General features: G+C 40.8%; 1 protein-coding gene across 9 annotated transcripts in view; it reads right to left on the bottom strand.

Annotated features, from left to right (window-relative positions):
* The window catches only part of USP49 (ubiquitin specific peptidase 49), a 90,309-nt gene that overhangs the window by 30,627 nt on the left and 41,094 nt on the right, over window positions 1-18,588 (bottom strand). The window contains exon 1 of one of the 9 annotated variants that reach the window (XM_053246181.1): window positions 7,782-7,863. The exons of the other annotated variants lie outside the window; for them this stretch is intronic. The gene's annotated coding sequence lies outside the window, so the exon portion shown is untranslated. Of the gene's footprint in view, window positions 1-7,781; window positions 7,864-18,588 lie in introns of those variants that run through there. 9 annotated transcript variants of the gene reach the window in all.

Below are 18,588 nucleotides of genomic sequence, written 5' to 3'. Positions count from 1 at the left end.
AAGCCGCAATATTAACATTCTAATGAAGAAATGTCACATGGAGAAAAAAGCATTCAAACATTTCCTTTATCCCTTATCACATGTCTTATAATCTATAAATCTGCTAAATAATTTGATTCATTCTATGATTTATTCTGAACGAACAGCCCATCATATTGCAAATTAAAATCTAAAAATAAAAAACTAGCAAAAATATGCAATGTGCACATCTTGTACTACTTTTATTTGGATGACTGAAAAATTGGGGAAATCCTGCTCAAATTCAAGTTTCTCATATGACCTTAGAATATATCTGTACAGGCACAAAGCAATTATAATATAGATTAACCAAAAAAAAATCAAGTACTGTAAATGGGAAGAAAACTGAATTTATTAAGGACTGAATTTATTAAGAACAATTTGCAAGGGATAAGTCACTTGTCTGAATAAAGAGTGAAGCAGTAAAAACCATTCACACTACTAATATGGGCACAATCTATATAGTTTCATCATCCTTTCACAAAACACATCATTACAGATGTGCTTGTGATGGGACGTGCTGACAAAATGAATCCCTCCGCCCACTACCAAACACATCTGTGAGTATGCAGTGAATCATTCCTCACATTGTTCTGTGCTCACACTAGAGCAGGCTAGTTTTTCCAGGAGAATCCTTTTGTCCTAGACGCAATCCAATTTATTCTCTGACATCTTAGCCCCATGGGGAATCTCTCTATTTGCATGTCTTTGGCCTCCCACTAAGCAGATTTCAATAGGTATGACGTAGCTGAGCTGGGGTTGGGTAGGGGTGCCAGTCTTGAGAACTTTCCATGAATTTTAGCACAGAACAAAGGAGTCACATGGGATGGGGGAGGGGGAGAAGAGAGACCAATAAGGAATTCCCCAGTAGGATTGTCTGGGAAAGGGAGAAGTGTCTTGCTCCTTCATGGGAATGACTGGTCCCTCAACAGAAATCTGAGTCATGCAAGAAGGTCAAGATTTAGCAAATCTAGACACATATTTAAAATTCAGTTGAATTAGAATTCAGCTGAATTAGAATTATGACAAGAAAGTAGTAGGAATTATGACAAGAAAGCCCATGTCTTAACCCCTTAATCATCAACCCAAATGGAAATGAAGCCTAAATACATGCAATGGCATTTGCTCACATGTATCCCTTGTTGCTCTCCTTACCCTCTTTTTTCGGTTCCCTCCAATTGCTGTTTCCCCTCACTGTCAAAACATAGGTTGTAAGTGCCTCCAGGTTGGTAGGGACCTGTTTTTTTGCTTATGTTGTTATGTCAAGTGTCACATGCATGGACATTGTATAGAAATAAATAAATAGTCTAGCAACTACAGGAGAGTAAACCTGGTTATCAAGGAAATTCATAGGAATACAGAAATTTGAAAAGGATTAACAAAATTAAATTCTGCTTCACATAGTGAAAGTATGCTACAGAAACATTCTGTAAACAAATTTTCATGTACCACTAAGCACGTGGGTATGTGCCATGTGTTTTAGTGTACAAGAATCTTCCAGACAGCTTTTATTAATGTCAATTGTAAAAAGAGTAAAGCACCACCACAGCATGAGCACCAAGTGTAGCCTTGTCAACATTAATTTAATTTAATTTATTTATATTTCTCTGTGTAAACCGCCCTGAGCCATTTTTGGAAGGGTGGTATAGAAATCGAATGAATGAAATAGAATCGAATGAATGAATATCAGTGCCATTCAACTTCACTAACGTATTTGGCTGTGTATGCAAGGCCAAAGCACTGGTAACATCCCCCCCCCTCCTTCAGAGCAGCAACAACTTAAAAACAATTCAAGCAGAAGTAGTCATGCATGCTGTTTAATTTGCTCACTTAAGATCCAGAAAAGGATGTGGTCAAGTGGCAAAATGTGAAGATGTGTAGTCAAGCTGAGAGCACTGTGAACAGTTACAGAAAGATCTTATAATATTGCTTGGAGAGAAGAATATCAGAAATTATATAGAATCATTTATTATTATTATTATTATTATTATTATTATTATTATTATTATTATTATTATTATTATTATTATTCGATTTCTATACCGCCCTACCAAGAATGGCTCAGGGCGGATTACAAAGAGAAATAACAAACAAATAAGATGGCTCCCTGTCCCCAAAGGGCTCACATTCTAAAAATGTATCAAAGATGAGCAGAAAGAGTTCCTTATCCTTTTGCACAGCGGCACTTTATAGATAAGGAGGTTTATAGCGTGGCATATATAAATAAATAAAGGTAAATAATTCCAGCAACTACAGTAGGGGAAACCAAAAGAGCTCAGAGTGAACTTTTAGCTTCTCAGTCAGCCAGCATAGTGTAGCAGTTAGAGTGTTGGACTAGGACCGGGAAGAACCGAGTTTGAATCCCCATTCAACCATAAAATGTGCTGGGTGACTCTGGGCCAGCCATGTATCTCTCAGCCTAACCTACCTCACAGGGTTGTTGTGAGGATAAAAATAACAATGTGCATCGCTCTGAGCTTCTCGGAGGAAGAGCGGGATATAAATATATGTATATATAAATAAACAAACAAACAAACCTGTCGTGTAGGACAGGTTGAGAGACTGTGACTTGCCAAAGGCCACTCAGCCTATGAGCTTCATAGCTGAGCAGCCTGGTTTGAGCTTGGTTTTCCACATCTAAGCCTAATGTTCCAACTGCTACACCATTAATACAGGCTTACATCATAGAATGGACACTGTGGTTTAAATTGCTGTTGCTATTCCTAGTATTCCCTACCCAAAATATGAGAGAGGAAAACATGGCGAGAGTAATCTTTCTGAATAGACTTGTTTGATAGATCAAACAAATGATTGTACAGTGATCACCTCTGCCACCTCATCAAAAGTCTCCATCAGATTTGATCTGTCTTCGAAAGACCAAGAGACCCAGAAACCTTCTACCAAATCAACCACATGGAGGAAAAAAGGAAAACAGGCAGTTTACTTAAAACTTGGTGACCTGCCTTTTTTCTTCAATAGACTGTGCAACATCCAGACTAGTTAGTCATGGCTGAGCACATCACCAACTGAAGTCCCATTAGTTTCAATTTGACTTAGTTATGAGTGACTTAGTCTGAATGTTACCTACTGTATCCAAAAGAAGTCATACACAAGCTTTGCATAAATGTCATAGGAGGAATAGCAACTGTCTCCTTCTCCGATATTAGAAGTCCCTAACAATCCACAGAACAGTCAAGCATAGCACTATCAAATTTTGGTTCCCAAGCCATGACGGAGCACCAAAACACTGAGAAACAGGGTTGATTTGATTTAAATCAAATTGATTTAAATTGCTTCACCAAAGGACTCAATTTTAATGATTTGAATCACTAGTCAGGAAGATTCCATTTAATCGTAATTCCTAGTAAAAGTAGATTCTTGTTGTCTAACATTAATTATACACACAGACAGACAGACAGAAAGATAGATAGGCAGACACACAATCAGAGATAAATGTTGGTTTCATTTTTAGAAGATATGTACACACTTCTCACTATGCTATTTCATTCAGGCAACCAGGCCTTGCATTTTTTATGGCACTGTTTGCATTTCGCACGCATGGCTATCTTACCCACACAGGTATAGAAACTTCATTAAAATATTCCCAAATGGGGTCTCTCTTACAGCCTGCTGCCATAGATGTTTCCCTTCTACAATGGAGGATACACTCTGAAAAAATATCCATGGGACTGCATTAATATGTTCTGTTCACTTTTGTTTTCACTTTCTATTTCCCTCCCCTATCCCTTGCATTTATATCCAGACTCTTCTTCCTGAATAGTATTACTATTCCTGCTGAACAGGATTGATCAGGTCTGTTATCTCTCATCCCCATATACTGCTGTTAAACATGTTCATATAATATAATTAGAAGTTATGATTAACAATCATGATATCTTTGACCTAATTTTTTTTAATGAACTGTTTTTTTTAAAGTAAAATCTGATTTAATTTTTTTTTAAATCTGATTTTTATCAACCCTGCTGAGAAATATAAACAAATGGTTACAATCCATAAAATTAACTTTTTACTATTTTGCTGGTCCTGAATATAGTTTTCCATCTTTGTTAAAAGTATCACAGTCATAAGGAGGTTATACACACGGCTATTCTGGTGAATTCTATGGTCAACCCACCCCTTGTTCTACTTGCATTAGCCCTCTACAGACACTTTAATGGCCCCTAACTGAGCAAAGAGGCATCTTTTAAAGTGGTGATTTGCTTATATTTAGCAGGGAGAGCAAGTGGCTCTATTCAACCCAGGACAGCACCCAGTGGCTGTGGTTGGTGTCCACTTTGTGTTTCTTTTTAGATTGTGAGCCTCTTTGAGACAGGGAACCATTTGTTTGTTTTTCTCTGTAAAACACTTCGAGAACTTTTGTTGAAAAGTGGTATATAAATATGTGTAGTAGTAGTAGTAGCAGCAGCACTGTATGTACCTGATCCAAAACTAGGTTTTTCCAAGTTCTTTGATGTTAGAAATTGGGGTGGGGTGGGTTGTCTTCTATTTGGGTAAATACGAGTGGTAGTAATAGTAGTAGTCGCTACTTCACACATTAGACAATGACAAATCCATGTGTGATACCATGTGTTCACACGGGGAGGTGTAATCAATGGTGATTCCCTAGCACATGAACACATGTATTTTCAAACATATGTCATTTGTGAAGTGATCTTTAGTAAGGCCACATTCAGAACCAACATGAAACCACTGTTTTAGTCAAACCATGATTTGCTTTATTGTCCAAACTGGCACCAGTCTAGAAACCATTGTTTGCATGGGGCAGTCAAATAACAGACTGCAGTTATGTCAACATTCAGGAATCTTCTCAAGACACCCAGCTTTGTTCTGTAAAGCAGTCACACAGTATATACAAGCAACACTGCACCAAGACTCCCAACTGTGAACAATGCAATGTCAAATTGATGTGTTTAGAAAACCAAAGGAACTCCATGTTTGCCCAGAATACCTCATTCTAACTTAAAGTAGCCTGGCCCAGCTCAGGGACATCACTGCCTCTCATGACTGGCGTCATTATCTCTCTCCAGCTAAAATGTATCTATGAAATTTGCTAAGATAGCTAAGCTTCCCAGGCCAGAAAACAGGATATAACCAAATAAGGAGTAATCACCCGATGAACAATGAACCATTTGCATGTGTACTAGATACTTAGACCACCATTTTATTGCCACGTATACTTTGTCTAGGGTATCAGTATCATTAGATTGTCTGCATAAATGTAAGATGCACCTGTAACCAAAATGTAATCGGTTTGAGAGCGTTAGCCTATTGATTACCTATTGCTGACTGCAGTAGCAATAAACCTCAATTAATAATTCCCAATCCTTGTATCTGACTGATTGGCTAAGCGGACCCAGGAACGAGCCCTATTCACATCAAAAGCACTGGTCAAAAGCCACAAGGTCTTCAGTTTTGTTATCTACACTGTCTGTCAAATACTCCCAGAAACATGACCTCACATCCTGAAGTTCAGCACCACAGGTTTAAAGCAATCTCCTACTCAACATCCTTGTTAATTAAAAAAAAAAAATTAAATTTGTTTTATTCTGATACAGAGCACTGAAAAAGTTACATAGAGCCAAGTGTTAGAGAAAGGTGACGGTATAAACCTTGCCAAGGAAATGAAAGCAGTGCTGACAGAAAACCAAAACACCTATATCGTGGCTGGTGGGCCAAAGGGTAGGATATAGATGTAAATACAAAACAATAAATAAAAAGAAGGCATGGGTCATTACTGATCTGATCATCATGGTCCTATAACAGCTCCACAGTAGTTAGTCCTTTCCTTTAGCTTATGGTAATTTATTATATATCTTGAAGAGTTTGTGCAAAATAAAGTCATACTTCCTGATTACCTACAGATACCAAATTTTGCATACCGGATTATGTATGCATACATAATCCTGACACTTAAAATTAGCTGAATGCACTACTTTTTACAATGGAATATGGTGGGGGAAGGTTTAAATAATTTTAAAGAAGGAATTCTGAAATATCATATTTTATCTGTTAATGTTCTGAAGAGATTTTTAACACTTAATCAGATCAATAATTCAAAAACATCATGTCTAAGAGAAGCAGAAGATCTGTCTCAGATTCAAATTTATTATGACTCAAATTTACTATATATGGTCATTATTCAATAACAATAATGTTCAAAGTTGAAATCTTACAAATTTCAAACTGTTCTTTTACTTCCCCTTTTGCAAGCATGTTAATAAAAAATTATATTCCATACATTTAATTTCTTGAATTTTCCTATCTACACAAAAGCACTTTGCCTGGTCAACAATGGGCCACACCTACTAGTGAAAATTAAAACTACCATGTAGGCATGCTGGCAGATCTGTCAATATACCATCATCAATACGACCAGGCACACATTCAACATCAGACATACCATCACTCAGTTTGCTCCTGGTAAGCTATCTTCTTTACATTGTCATCTTCTTCCTCATTTTGGCAGTCTTTCAGTAAAGGATATATTTTGTAGTGACTCTGGAGCCCCTTTACACGTTTCCCTAGCCATGTGGAAGCCGTTTTTCTGTGAGCAGATTCTGCACAACTAGAGTAACTTAAGCAAAACAAAACTTCTCCTAGAGTTGCTGAAAGCAGAATCTCTATCAAAAAATTATTTCCTGCTAGCAAGTAGTAGGGACAAGATTATTCAGAGGACAGTGGTAGATTTTGTAGAGATTGTGACCCAAACGAAACAAATATGCTGGATTCCCATGTTAACTATTGTATTGTGGATAATTTTTTTTAATTTGTACCACTGTGAAACTTTGAAAAGAATTTCTATTTTGATTTTGTATTGTTTATGTTTCTGGAAACGCAACCCGTTCTGTATTTTTTGTTTTTGTTTTTAACAATACATTATTATTTGATATTTGTAATTAATTTTGGCTTATGGCCAAAACAAACCATTGTTTAAATCACCCAAACACATGGACTGGGACAAATCATGTGGGTCCCAACCATAGGAATGACATCCAATCAGGAAAAAGGTATGAGGGTTTTGTCAGAAAGACCCAGATGTTTGGATATTTAAAACATACCCCAGCAGCATAAGTTCTGCTTAGAGATAAGTAATTCCCACATGGACAGAACAACATTAAAGTGCTCCTAATGCACGGCAGAAGGGATGGCAATTCCGAATGATTTGGGTATCCTTACCTTCCACTTTGCTGTACCGCCATACCATGGATGTATGCGTTGTCTACACACAATTTTCATTTTCTAAAAGGCCACTTTGGAACTTTACCATTATAAAACAAGCGTTCCTAGTACACAATGAATTTGACTTATTTCCCCATCTCCCCTCCATTCTATAGCAAGTCAGAAGAGATAGTGGCAGAGTCCATCTGCAGATGCCTCTATTTTTGTTCAAAGAAGCAGAAAAGTCAGTGCAAGGACACTTGCTACTCTTACTCTGAACACAAAATAGACTTTAAAAAATAAAATAAAATAAAATAAAATAAAAAGGTCCCATGCCAGGGATTCTGGCAACAGGGCTCATGTACTTTATTCCCTGTGCCTCTGCAGCAGCTCCCAAGCAGAGGAGGAGTTAAGACTGCTCTCTGCTGCAGTGTAGTTCCACCCATGTAATGGCCAAAACCAGTACTGCAGGTTTTTAATCCTGAGAACCAACAGGTGCTTAGCTGGCCCTATGTAATCATTGCTCCAGGATTAGATCCATGAGCAACATCGCTTGAGTGAGCAACAGCACAGACTAGCCTTACCTTGCCAGTACTTGACCTTAGACCTACCGGTCTGTCCACCATGACCATGACTTCTGCCTCTAGCCTTTGGTTCACCTGCTTTGGTAGTTAACTCCAGCCAGTCTTGACCATATCTACTGCCTTGGCCCTTTTGACCTCCATCTGTCTGCTCCACAATTAGGTTGCCTCTGCAGAAGCTTGCCTTAGAGACAGGCCAAGGGCTGATAAGAAGAAGTGTATTATAATGCTCAAAGAACTGGAAAACCAAAACACTATAATGGACCATCAGAAGCAGATTCAGGAGTTCACTGAATAATATGGACATAGGTCAATATTGCAACTGACTCCGAATGTTGCAGCAGGTTATTGATGGAAGCAAGATATAGGACTCATGCAATTCCCTTGCAGCAGGAACTGCATTAACTCCCAGTTAATTTCTGGGCACAATTCAAAGTGCTGGTCTCAATCCTTAAAGCCCTCAATGGGCATCTGTTGGACCACCTCTTCCCATATGAACCTGCCTGGGTGTTAAGAGCAGCTGGAGAGGCTTTCTTCCATGTCCCAATGTGCATTTGGTTGGGATGTGGGAGTTTAATCTGTGCCCACCTAGTTTACAGAATTGCTTTCCAATGGGAGGCACACCTCATCACCTTTCTGGGGGCTTTTCATCTTGTCACACCTTCTCTTGGTTGCGAGGCTTTTAACATCTCTGCTGCCAGTTTTCACCCTAGTACAGCTGAAGAGTTATTACCCACTCTTTTTACTGGCTGTGGTTTTATATTGCTGAAATGGTGTTTTATCTGCTACTTTTACTTAATTGCCTTTTTAGGTGTTTGGTTTATTGTATCATATTTATTTCTTCTTGTTAATTGCCCTGAGTATTTTTGTGTAATGTGGAAAGGTGGTATATAAATACTTATAAATAAATATGACAGACAGGCAGCTTGCTAGCTTTCTGTCTACCATAAGTATATCCTATTCTTCCTCCAAAGAGTTCAGGGAAGCATACATAGAAATAATTCTATGTCATCCTCACAACCACCCTGTGAGGTAGGACAAACTGAAAGTCTCTGCTCTAAAGCAGGCCTTGACAATTTTTACTTGGATATAGGATCCAGCCTAAAAATTTAGGAGCCAGACAATGGTCACTGAGAAAAATTACTGGATGGAGATGGACATTGTGGGGGCAGGGAAGAGGGTTTTCTTTATCTCCTTTACAAGCAACATACTTTGAAGAGCACATCTGTGGGAGTGGGATAAATAAATAAATAACTCGGTCTCTGAATATCCACGTTTAGGCACCATGGCTCTCTGGTGTGTGGGATTTGTCAAGCCCTGGTCTAAAGTCATCCAATGAGCTTTACGACCAAGCTCACTGGGAATTCAAATCATAACCCAAGTCTAATACATTACATTAGCTTTCTAAATTAGCATTCAAATATTTCATCATTTAGGACAACATTTATGGATTATCTGGCTCCTGGATTGTCTCTGTTCAGAGTTATACAATATTCTGCTAATTAATTCAAACAAGTTTAAATGAAAGTTTGGAATATAACAAAACTAAAGAAAGTGAATTCAGGGGGAAATTCCTAACATAAACCAATTATTGAATTTGTAAGAAGCTCTTTAATGTCTTGTCTACATTTTCTCTAAATAGATAAGCTTTCAGAGAGGGATTTTTTAAACAGACTGCTTCAAATGCAGCAACTTCTTGTGTTCCACTTCTATGGTCAAGTGCACTTTAAAGAAGGCAGTCTAAATAAATTTATATTTGCTGAATGTCCTTGCTTTCTTGTAGTTGCTTTTTTTTAATGTTGTACCCTGAAGAATTTTAATATTCTTGAAAGCAGTTAATGGTATTAACACTGAAGGAAAGGCCAATATTTGTAGGAGCTGGTCAGTGTCCATAAACAGATGTTCAAATCCTACATGTGGCAGGGAGACTGACATATTCACCCCACCCAAATTTGAATGCTTGGCTTCACACCTGCATAGCAGCCTGCATTCATCAAGTCCAGCGTCCACTGCCCACCCCACCCCAGACAATGTGCAAACATAGAATACGGCTTGATGACAAAATCCCCTACTGTGTATAGGATTTGAGCATCTGCAGAGAACTAGAACTGTAGCTACAGAGCTCATTAAACATAATCTAGGCTACCTTTCTGAAATAATTGCTGTATTATGGGCTGATGTCAGTATCAATATTAATGTAGAACAATGTATTTTAGACTTTTTGCACTTGGGCTAGCATTGCCAGATTGACAATCTGGATAACTGTTTTCCCTTTAATGCTGCCGCTATGTCCAGCAAGATGGGAGGCCAACTGCTGTTGTTGATCAGCAGCTGAGAAGGAAGGGGCCTTTGCATCCTTTCTGGAGAGATGCAAGGCAACGGCAGCGGCAGCAGCCACCAAGATGGGGGGCAATTCTCTCAGTACCGCACACTATAGAGTGCCTTTTCTTTATGAATAGAGAATTTCCTTGCTGGTCCTGAGACTCTGGATCTAGTGCCCTGTGCCTCACCCTGACTGCCTAGAGCAGGGCTGCTCAACTTCAGCCCTCCTGCAGATATTGGCCTACAACTCCCATAATCCCTGGTTATCGGCCACTGTGGCTGGGGATTTTTGGAGCTATAATCCAAAAACAGCAGTGGGGGGTGGGAGTAAGTTGAGCAGGCCAGGCCTAGAGTGACTGTGGCCCCACAGATACTGCCAGAGGTGGCCTTGAGCAAGCACTCATTTGACTGAGTGGGGAGAAGATGCCCTCTATTTTGGGACTGCTGATCTATCTGTACACGTCTGGGAGACACCCTCCCTGCCACACAGACCTTCAAATACACTGTACATGTGTGTGCTATTCTACAAATACAAACATCATCCTCATTTAATCATTTGCTCTAATCATTTGGCAGGTCATACCCCCGATCTACTTTTCTGTGCTAAATGAGATGATGGCGATCTGGTGGTCAGGGAACTTACATAAACTCCATTGTTACGGACAGATAACTACCTGAAACAGTTTAGGAGTTACTAGCCTAAATCATGCAGAGGTGGGACTCTGTTCACATGGTCTACGCCAGGAGCCTAAGAGATCCATAAGATTTCCTGAAGGCTCTTGGGAATTCCCTGCCACTTCTGTTGGTGATCCTGTTAAAGCCCTGGTTGACCTATACTACGGGGAAATTATCCAGCAGCTCTGGGGAGCTGAGGGCAATGAAATAATTGGGACAATAGCTAGTATATCCATGGCAGAAAACCTGCAACAAATCCAGCCAAGAATGGACTGCACTTTTTATTCCACTGAAGTGGAGGCCAGCAAAGATGAGGTGCTTCACCTTCACCACTGTGTCCACTTAAGAGCTGTCCAGTGGGGCTCTTTCGATTTGTCCGGGTCTGGTTATATTTTTATCCAAGAGCTGGGTTGGAGAACAACTTGACCGTTATGATAAGTTTACGAGTCACTCTGAAGGTTAAGCTGAGACAGATGCAAGTTACTATGACTCCAGGCCCAAATGATGTGCCTTTGGCAGCTGCTTGTCCTGTTATAAATACTTCTCCAAGAATCTTGTCCACATTCTGGGGGTGCAAAAACTGAAAAGTGAGGCTTACCACATGTGTGCTCGACCCTTGTTCATACTGGTTAGTTAAATCAGCCAGAGGTGGATGACTGAGTAGATGTGGTGAATGCCTCTCTTAGGGATGGCATAGTTCCATCAAGCCTGGTGCTGGTTCGACCATTGTTTAAAAGGTCCTCCCCGGATCCCACTGTTTTGCAGAATGTGTAGCCAGTCTCAAACATTCTGCTTTTGGGCAAGCATATGGTATTCACTCAATTCTAGATTTTCTTGAATGAAACATTATCTGGCTCCTTTTCAGTCTGGCTTCACACCTGAATTTGAGGCAAAGATTGCTGTGGATAACTTATATGGGGAAATGCACCCTGTTGTACTTCTCAGCAGCTTTCATATTATCAACCATGATATCCTTCTAAGAAATCTATCTGGGATGGGATTGGGGCCACTGCTTTTACAATGATTTCAGTTTTTCTGAATGCATGAAGCATTCCTCTCTGAAATCCTGTTCAGATATGCCTGTAATTACTATACATGCCCAGTAGGAGAAGTTAAACCATGTAGCTTAAATGGGGGTGGAGAGAGCAGAAAATTCAGGGTTGTCAGGGAGCAAGGGGGCCTCAATATTTTATCATGGTGTCATCTGATAGCAGAGGCAGTTAAAAAGGCTGCTACTTACACATGGGAGTTTGTGACTATATTAGGACAATATTTGACCAGTTCTCTGATCATATTTTTAGTCTTTGGAAGTGAGACTGCAGCAAATAGCATTTGAGTTGAAGCTTTAGGTATATCACATTTTGTCATAATACACTAAGATCATTCCCAGGACCAGCACTTCCAGGGTAGGAGGCTGTAAATACACACCCACAGGCTCATGTGGACCCAGAGGACTGCCGCAAACACAGAGCCAGGTGGCTAGAGCGCCTGGCTGTGGAGAAAACCGCAATGCACCACATTTCTCTGTGTATTGTGGGATTTCTGGAAGCCAGGCTACATTCCCCCAGTCTCCAGATGGCTGCATGGCTAATCTGGGCATGCAAGCTGCACATCCTGAAGAAGAGAGGCGATCATATGGCGGGAGGGGGGGAGGTAAGAGTGCTCCTGCAATCCCCCCGAACCTCCCCTCTTCACCATCCTGCGTCATGTGAACAACCTTTATATGTGATAGGAAGTAATAAATCACTGTGATAGGGGTGTACACAAACGGTTCGATCGCGAACTGATCCACCATGAACCAGGCTGGTTCTAACATGAACTGGACCGGCCTCCAGGAGAGGTAGGTCAGTCTGCGAGCGAACCAAAACCAGTCTGAAGTGGACCGGTTCAGCAGTTTAAGGGTCTATGCCTGTAAAGGGGAATCTGGTGAGGATTCGCCTTTACAAGCAAAGGGGAATCCTGGATTTAAAAGGCTTCTAAAGCGCAGCTGGGGCAGCAGCGGGAGGGCACTTTTAAAAGTATTTGTAAGGTGCTTACTGGTCTGGCCGTCCCACCAGCAGCCCACCCACCTGCATGGCATCACCATGGTTCTTGAACTGACATGGCCTCTGCAGATGCGCTGAGGCCATTTGTGTGACCATGCAAATGGCCTCCATGCATCCACAGAGGCCTGGTCTGTTCAGGAGCCACGACAATGCCGCATGGGAGGGCTGCTGGGGGGAGCACTGGACCGGTAAGCACCTTACAACTACTTTTAAAGGTGCCCTCTCAACCCCTGCTCCAGCCGCCCTTTAGAAGCCTTTTAGGATGAGGATTCCCTTTTGCTTCTAAAGGGGAATCCTCACCGGATTCCCCTTTATAAGCACAGCCCCTTGAACTGCTGAACTGGTCTGACGGAACGGATAGTCAGTTTGACTGAACCAGTTTGCAGACAATTGTTCTCTTTGAATTAGGTCCAAATTCAAACCGAACCGCTAAAATCGGTCCATGCACACCCCTACACTGTAACATTTTTCACAAATTTCTTCCCATAAGATCCTGCCCCTCTATTTGACAAGTAATCCTTTGATTTATCAGCTTTCAACAGAATGTAAATACTACTGAAATTATAATTTGTAAGAGGGAATATTCCTCTTCATATGTTGAGAGAAAATTTCTACAGAAAACAGAGCAACATTAACACATTCTTCATACAAACAAATGTGCTATGGTGATGGAGTGTCCCCCTCCTGTTGCCACATACCATTTTAAGAACTAAATGCCAATGAGACAAAGATGGCGCAAATTCACCACCATAATGCTGTGGCAATTTCAACAAGCATTCTGGCCCTTTCCACCCCATAATGGGCACTGCAATATCAACTGCTCTAGCAGTATCTGCAGGAGGACAGAGAGATTTAATACAGAGACCCTTAAGAGAACAGCATCCATGTTTATATGCAATTGTTCACCCCAAATCCTTGGAGCAACATGGACTATTTAAAAACAAGTGAATTATTAAGAGTAATTTAAAAAAAATACAAATGAAAGCAATAAATGTTACCTTCTTATCAGTCAGAAGCTGCTTAATATTTGTTGTACTAAATTACATTTAATCATTTCCAGAAAGAAGCAACAGAAAAGCTTCAGACCTGAAATGTCAGTCTTTAATTTTGTGGAATTTTACAGCTTTGCATCTCATCTTTGATGTTAAGATTTCAAAAGAGTTTAATATTTAATATGTTGAAATCACTGGGGCATGAATCATAGGCCTGACAAATAAGAAACATTTGGATAGTCAAAATCTTTAAATCCAAGATATTATTCCAGAACACAAACTAATACACTAGGTAACCATATACCATTTAAATGATTCATATTACAAAACTGAGCAGCACCAACATGTCTATACAGAGCATCCTAACACAAACATTTCTAAGGGTTACCCACAGAGCAGTAGACTCAGCACTGTTCTGCACTCTCCTCAAAGCATGGGTGGCAAGAGCACAAATGCTTTCCAGAGCTCATCTGTGCTCCAGAAGTGCTCTACAAGAAAGGAAGCACATAGCTGATGGTCAAGAAACATATTTCCATTCTAGTAAAGTACTTCCAGAGCACAGGTGAGCTCCAAAAAGTATTTGCACTCTTGCACAAGGCTGCCAACACTTTGGGGAGAGTGCAGAGCAGCACTGGATCGACCACTGTGCAGAAGCACTGACGTTAGGCTGCTCTGGATGTCAGCCTCTGTTCTAATCACGCAACCAAGCAAGCAAACACCAGCAAAGCTAGAACAAATATATTTTTATGTTTTAACTAGGCATGTGCCTGGAACGTTTTGGAGGCCATTATAAAGGCCTCCGAAACGTTTCGGTGCTGGCGGGGTATCTGGCATTTCGGCACCGGCAGGGGTAGTAACTTAAGGGCGGGGGAGATTGTACTCACCCCTCTCGCCGCATTTCCCTCGCTGGCGCTCTGTAATCTTTAAGCCCCTCGGGGTGGCAGCGTTCCTCCCTGCCGCCCCGTTTCCCCCGTCCGCCAGAAGTAGCGAGCACGCCCGGCTGATGGGCGCATGCACGCAACAGGCGCATGCACGCTCACTACTTCCGGCCACTTCCAGCCGACGGGGGAAACGGGGCGGCAGGGAGGAACGCTGCCGCCCCGAGGGGCTTAAAGATTACAGAGCACCGGCGGGGGAAATGTGGCGGGAGGGATGAGTACACCCTCCCCCTCCCTTAAAGTATTACCCCCGCTAGCGCCGACGTTATTCGTGCACATCCCTAGTTTTAACCCAGCTTAAGCTTAATGATACCCCCTCCCCTTTGAAGAATGTCCCAGGAGATCTTTTTGTTCGTCCTCCTAGTGAGGGTTTTTTTTGGGGGGGGGAGGAGTTGGCCAAAATTACTGAATCAGTGCAACTGTCCCCCCTCCTCCACCACCACCACCACAATGGTAAACATCCATCTACACCCTCACCACATATGGGAAGAGAGTCCATTACATCCTTCCTTATGTGGAATTCTTGCACACTACAAAGAAGATCTTTCATATAAAGGGGACAAGTTTCACCTAAGTCTGTAGATTGATTGATTGATTGATTAAATGACATCAAGTCGGTGTCGACTCTTAGCAACCACATAGATACATTCTTTCCAGAATGATCTGTCTTCAACTTGGCCTTTAAGGTCTCTCAGTGGTGCATTCATTGCTGTCATAATCAAGTCCCTCCACCTTGCTGCTGGTCGTCTTCTCTTCTCTTTCCTTCAACTTTCCCCAGCATTATAGACTTCTCAAGGGAGATGGGTCTTCACATAATGTGTCCAAAGTATGATAGTCTGAGCCTGGTAATTTGTGCCTCAAGTGAAATTATGGATTGATTTGTTCTAGGATCCATTCGTTCGTTTTCCTGGCTATCCATGGTATCCTCAAAAGTCTTCTCCAGCACCAAAGTTCAAAAGCGTCAATAGGAACTACCATATACTGAGTCAGACACTTGGTCTATCTAGCTCAGTATTGTCTTCACAGACTGGCAGCTTTTTGCTTTTTCTATCTTGCTTTTTTAAATCTTGCTTCTTCAAAATGCCTTTTCTATCTTGCTTCTTCAAAGTCTAGCTTCCACATCCATAGAGTGTCATGGGGAAAAACATTGTCTGGACAATTCTAATCTTTGTAGGTATTGACATGTCACGGCATATAAATATCCTTTCCAAGGCCTTCATTGAAACCCTACCAAGTGTTAGTCTGCGGCGTATTTCTTGACTGCTGGATCCTTTACTGTTACTGGTCGATCCTAAAAGGCAGAAGCTATCCACCACTTCAATGTCTTCATTGTCAATTCTGAGGCTGGTTGCTGTACCCATTGTCATTAGTTTAGTCTTCTTTACACTTAATTGTAGTCCCATTTTTTGCTCCTTGACTTTCATTACTAGAACTTGCAGATCCTATGCATTCTCAGCTATCAGAGTGGTGTCATCAGCCTGGTGCAGATTATTGATGTGTCTTCCTCCTACTTTAAAACCACGCTCATCTTCATCCAATCCAGCTTCTCTCAGTATATGTTCAGCATATAAATTGAATAAAGAAGTATATAGCCTTGTTGCAGATCTGGAACCAGCCTGTTTCACCATGTTCTGTCTGGACTGTGATTTCCTGTCCTATGTATAGGTTTCTCATGAGAGCAACGAGATGTTCTGGGATGCCCATTTCCCTAAGGATATTCCACAACTTGATATGGTTGATACAATCGAAGGCTTTTCTGTAGTCAATAAAGCACATATTGACTTCTTTCTGGTATTCTTTGGCTTTCTCAATTAACCAGCGTGCATCAGCAATGATCTCTTGTTCCTCGGTCTTTTCTGAAACCAGCTTGAACATCTGGCATTTCCCTTTCCACGTAGGGCTCTGCGTTGGATGATCCTGAGTTGATCCATCTGCGTTGGATGATCCTGAGCATTATTTTGCCAGCATGTGAAATTAAGGATATTGTGCAATGGTTTGCACAATCTGTTAAGTCTCCTTTCTTTGGTATAGGTATGTAGACTGACCTCTTCCAATCTGTTGGCCACTGTGTTCTCCAAATTTGCTGGGATAGTTTGGTTAGAGGCTTGACTGATTCTTCTTCTGTTGCCTGCCATATTTCTGTGGCTGTTCCATCAATTCCTGTAGCCTTCCGACTTGGAAATGACCAGAGTGCTGATCTAACTTCATCTTCCCGTACTAGAGGTTCTTGTAAGTAGGGAATATCTTCTAGAGTATATTGGATGTTGACACCCCTGCTGTACAGATTTTCACTATATTCCTTCCATCTGTTTGATCTTCTCTGAATCAGTTATTATCTGTCCTTTGGCATCCCTTAACATACCAATTCGAGGCTGGAACCTCCCTCTGAGTTCAGAGGTTTTTTGGAAAACTTGCCTTGTTTTTCCGTGTCCTCAAGGTCAATTTCCATCCTCAAGGTCTTTACATATGTCATTGTAGTATTGCTCCTTGTCTCTTCTAACAGCTTTCTGAAATTTCCTATTAAGTTCCTTCCCGGGGTCTTTGTCTTTCTTGACTTTGTCTTCACTCCTCTTCTGGACAATTTTCACCGTCTGTTCTGACGTCCATTTTGTTTTCTTATGTTTGTTCGTCTTTGGCAGTCTCTTTTCACATTCATCCTTAACAACTTCTTTGATTTCATTCCATAAGTTCCTCTGGTTCCCTATCAATGAGGTTCAGAACTTCAAAGCAGTTCCTGATGTTCTCCTTGAAAGTGGTGGGAACATTCTAAAGATCATATCGTGGAAGCTGGATAGCTTTGTTTTTCCACTTTAGCTTGACTTGGAACTTGCACATGAGCAGTTCGTGATCGGTTCCACAGTTGCCCCCCGGCCACGTCTTTGCTGTTATAACTGAGCTATTCCACCTCATTGTATCAACAATGTAATCAATTTGATTTCTGTATACTCCATCTGGTGATGTCTATGTGTATAGGTGCCACTTTGGTTGTTGGAAGAATGTGTTAGCCATGAAGAGATCACTGGCTTGGCAGAAACTAAGAAGTCATTCTCCTGCTTAGCTTCTGTTTCCTAGGCCAACTGTGTTTTCCTCCTTATCTTTTCCAACTTTGGCATTTCAGTCTCCAACCACCAGCATCACATTGTGCTTGCATGTTCTGTCAATTTCAGACTGAACTTGAGCATTAAAACTCATCAACTTCCTCTTCTTCTGCATCAGTTGTTGGGGCATAGACTTGAATAACTGTCATGTTAAAGAGTTGTCCACAAAATCTAATTGATATTAGTCGGTCACTGACCTCATTGTACCCAAGTACTGTCATTGCTATATCCTTCCTGACTGTAGAACTAAGCCTGTAGAACCGAGCCCCAAATGGACTGCAAATTTAAACCATGGCGTTTTAGACAGGAAGTTCAATTTTACAAGCATTTGAAGTAAATAGAATTGCATTAAGCTAAACCCACTGGTTGACACCTTGACTAAATTTACTTGAGGAAGTCCCATCAAAATTAAAGAACAAGTTAGGCATACATAACTTGTTCCTTTAATTTTAAGGGGACTTTAAGAAATTTAGTCAGGATGTCAGCCACAATTACTAAAAGGTCACAATTCAAATTATGTATTACTAAATGGTCAAGGTCTAAATTTTTGAGAAACACAAAGAGACCTTTAAACATTTTTTAAAAATCTCTTAGTGTTATGCAAAATATACAAACATTCCTTTAGCACTTTGGTTTTCTTTAATATTCTACAGGTTTAAAAATTAGGAAACACACATCGTTTTAGAAACGTCTCAATAGCTAAGACAGATATACATACTGGATCCTTCTCTAATGGCGCT

Source organism: Hemicordylus capensis, chromosome 4 (genome assembly GCF_027244095.1).
Source record: "Hemicordylus capensis ecotype Gifberg chromosome 4, rHemCap1.1.pri, whole genome shotgun sequence".
In the NCBI taxonomy this organism is placed as follows: domain Eukaryota; kingdom Metazoa; phylum Chordata; class Lepidosauria; order Squamata; family Cordylidae; genus Hemicordylus; species Hemicordylus capensis.
The sequence above is the reverse complement of the archived record's forward strand: the minus strand, read 5'-3'. Positions and strand labels throughout refer to the sequence as shown.